The 4,125-nt window shown below is 46.1% G+C and overlaps 1 pseudogene; it reads right to left on the reverse strand.

Annotated features, from left to right (window-relative positions):
* Nucleotides 1-2,193: 2,193 nt before the first annotated feature.
* Nucleotides 2,194-3,566, reverse strand: LOC123172707 (putrescine hydroxycinnamoyltransferase 1-like; annotated as a pseudogene).
* Between the last annotated feature and the right edge of the window lie 559 nt (nucleotides 3,567-4,125).

Genomic DNA, 4,125 nt, shown 5'->3' on the forward strand with positions numbered 1-4,125 from the left:
GTGTGTGTGTGTGTGTGTGTGTGTGTGTGTGTGTGTGTGTGTGTGTGTGTGTGTGTGTGTGTGTGTGTGTACATTGTACTGCATTGTGAAGATGGAAATCAGGTGTCTATATATGTATATTCTTAATAACCTCTATAGCTAGATACAAATCAACATATACATGTTTGTTTCACCTAGTTTGGTAAGGTCAAGCTTCTGGTTTCTGTAGGTAGAGTTGTATACTGTATAAAGGTGTGAGTGATTGAGAGGCGTGGTGAACTGTTTAGGAGGAAAAAAAATTAATTGGTCCAACTAAGACTGTAAGACATTAAAGATTATGGTAAGTGCGACCCTGACGCCCGTGCAGGTGGCGACGGATGATTCCTCTATGTAACATTACATGACGAAGCGGGTGTCTCGATAAGTAGAAGAAAGAGTGAACTATCCCGACAGCCAAGCGTGCGGAATTCAGGGGTATGGAGGCCTTTGGTGAGTTGTCAGAGATGAACAAAGATAAGCCCGCAAAAACAAGATGTAAGTTACCTCGATATGTACAATAAGCCACCTTCTTGTCAGGCAATCGCGGCGATCCACACTTTGGCGGGCATTAACGAAAAGTCAAAGATGGGCTTAATCAAGATAGGTGATTCCAACACCCCGGGTTGCTCCCCACAGCTAATGTTAGTCCATGATTGGGTGATTCCGACACCCCAGGTTGCTCCCCGCAGCTAATGTTAGTCCATGATTCTTGCATAGACAGGCCGGGCCATGTCTCCGGGTGGATGACATCTTTTTATAGGGTGGTGGTCGTTTTGGTTGCACAACAATTGTGCCTTACGGTTTTGGGCGTTGACACTCTTGTGTCTGGCTCAAAGTCAAACAATGTTCCCTGATGTTTATGTGTGTGCTTGTTTAAACCCTACCCCCAACCTTTAATTTTGTTTTTCTATCTTTAGTGTCTGTATTTCGGTTTTCACCCATTTTTGCCAGTTTCTTTTTAAATTACCCGGCCAACTCTCTTATTATATGATGTGGCAGAGCTCCCGCCTTTGCCTCAGCAAGCATTTAAAAAAAAAGATTATTGTGATAAGGGGAAAAAGCAGATCCAACGAAAGCATCTAGATTATGGTCTTGATTGGATAAACTAAAATAATCTAGGAATATTAATTAAGGGTCACTAGCACGGTTCCATTGTAAATATCTTACTTGAGCAAATGGAGACATGGTCATCAGGGTCTACATCCAAAGGGGGCTAGGTCCAACCTGATACAAAGACTAGAGGCAGAGCTTCAATGTTCTTAATAGTTTCCGTCAACAGTATCAAATTCTAATTCTTGTTTCAGAACAAGTATCAAATTCTAATCCATATGATACTTGAGTAGAAACCACATTAATTTAGATAATTCAGTTCGGAGCTCGAGCTCATCTATACCTAGGGAAAAGTAAAATCAAAACAAATAGTAAACAAAATTCAAAAAATCTGAAACCTTTTTGCGTGCAAAATGCTTCAATGCGCCAAGTGCTGCAAAAATTCACGGGTAAACGCCATTCGTGGAGCTCGCGCCAAAACGGACAATATCAGCTATGAACACTGCGCTTTTTCAAACTTTCTCACAGACCTGAATTTTTTCGTTTTTGCCATGAGTTCCTCGAATGTCCAAACTCCACCAAATTTGGCACGGGCATCACGCATTCGATCATCTTGCACCATAAAAAAATCATAAATTTTATAAAGTTTTCAGTTATTTTAAACGATTTCTTGATCACACCTGGGAACATCTGGACCTGTATGCAGAGTGACCGCGTCGCATTACTTACATTGTTACAACTAAAAATTACTCCCTCGCCGAGCTCAGCAAGCTTCCTCCCTTCCCAGTATATAGATGGATTCAAATCAATTAGCTTTCGCTGCCATGGCTGAAGGTGACCGGGTAGAGTGAGCACCACCACAGACAGAGCACAGGGACTAAAAATAAATAACCCAAGAGTGCTTGAGCACGTAAACCATTCCATTTGCAGTAATTATCTTCATCCCAGTAAAAAAAATCGTGCATTCGACGAGCAACTACTCTACTCTGACGCTGAGACCAGAAGGATTGAATTCAATTATATAAGCCTAGCGTAAGCTGCTTAAGATTATTTCTGTGTGTACAAACACCTAACAGGGTACAGTTATCGAACATCCATGACTCGAACACACCTGCTAGATGCAGGTTAAAACTTAGAATACAACATGGTGTCGAATTTGGCATACAACAAACGCTTGAACTCGCTGAGAATTGCAACCTCTATAGACATGATGATGCGCACACTGCCATCACCCTGTGCGCTGTCAATCAGGTGCACAAAACCTCCGCGGTTTGGTTCAGCACGGAACATAGCGAATGGCCTCCCCCAGCTGAAATCCGCATCGTACGACGGCATGCCAAGCCAGCTGACAACTCTAATGTCTGTCACGGGCAAATTGCCTGTAGCCGGGCGCTCGTCGTCCCTCTTTGCTAGCTCAAGGTAGTCGATTGCCGAATGCACTAGCTCGTCGTTCACCCGTTTGTGGGTGTCTCTAATTTGCCGCGCGATGTAGCTCAGCTCGCGTGAGGCGATGGCATGCGCTTTGTCGCCGACACTTAGGTTTATTATCGCATTGCCGAAGTAGCCGTCTGGGAGTGGTGGCCTCATGATGCGGCGGACGTTGGCCGAGAACATAAGTTGTGTCGTAGCATGCATTGCCACAGGTGGGCGCTCACGGCGCTAAACGTGCTCACGCCATCGCCACCAGATATGCGCTTGAGAGTGGAAAGTTGGTCCTTGGCAAGGGTGAAGACCAGAACCTCGTTGATGACTGGCCCTGGCTGCGGGGGTAGGTTTATCTTGGGGCTAAAAATGGAAAGTGCGTCGGGATGAACAACAGGTGGATCACGCGCACACAAGCGCGAGCGGTCATGGCAGTGGAGGTTCACCATAGCCCGGTCGCCGTCTCTGGAGAAAGCTGACCATGTCCTGAAGAAGTGGAATACAACAGATCCGTCCATAGCAGCATGATGGATTGCCGACCCTAAGACCACCCCACCACACTTTAAGAATGTCACCTACATACATATATGGATTAATTTGTTGTACATATTACTAATTGCTTCTGAATAGTACTAGATGTTAGTTCTGTTAATTGTAGGTGTAGTTAGTAATTGATTTGGATAGAAATGACGTGAGGAACAAACAGCCTCCTCTGCTTCGTTGATGGCTTGAAATCGCTGAAGTCATCCATGGTGAGACGAGAGTGAGCCATGAGGAAGAGCGTGCCCTTGCCGTTGCAGTCGATCTCCAACCTGCCGTCTGCACCCGCCCTCAAGCGGCCGGCCAGGGGATAGAAGGGCACAAGCGCCTTGCTCAACGCCGTCTTCAACCTGGTCACATCGAAGAAGTCGTCTCCGGCGGTTTCTGGTCGGCGGTAGAAGTGGACGAGTGGGGTGTAGCCTCTACTGGCTAGCATGAGGTCGAATGGAGAGAGCCGGAGCGCCCTGCTCGGCGTGTCTGCAGCCGGCGTCACGAAGCAGGACTCCACCACCTGCACCCTCCTCCTCGCCGGCCATTCCTAAGAGTAGTTGTGTTGTTGTTTCTCCTTGTTGCTCTAGCTACTACCGGATGTTGTCTTGCTATTCTTCTAGCGCTACTACTACTTCTAGCTACCGAGTTGGAAATGGGCAATGAGGATCGGATATCTTTTGGCATGTGATCGCATATCTTCTAGCTACAAGTACGTATGATAATGATAAAGAAAGGTGATCTGGCTGATGGGGACATACATGGCTAAATATAATATTTCGTTGTTTTCTTTCCCTACAGTTGTATGATAGTGAGCAGAGCTTAGCATTTTTGTAGTACCATCACCATGCTGCTGTGTAACCTGTGTTACCCATTGAAAGAAACTAAACACATTGTTTGGAGGCAGGCGCACGTCCCTCCATTGATTCTCTGTCGGGCCCTGTTAGAGGTAGAGCAGGGAGAGATAGACGCCGGAAGAAGAGGAGAGAAGACAGACAGACACACAGACGGACGGACCGGTCAGTGGGAAAACAGCGAGACGTGATCTCTCCATCAATAATTGCTTGTGAATATGCCATCTCTCTCTCTCTCTCTCTCTCTCTCTCT

Source organism: Triticum aestivum, unplaced genomic scaffold (genome assembly GCF_018294505.1).
Source record: "Triticum aestivum cultivar Chinese Spring unplaced genomic scaffold, IWGSC CS RefSeq v2.1 scaffold187570, whole genome shotgun sequence".
NCBI classification, from domain to species: domain Eukaryota; kingdom Viridiplantae; phylum Streptophyta; class Magnoliopsida; order Poales; family Poaceae; genus Triticum; species Triticum aestivum.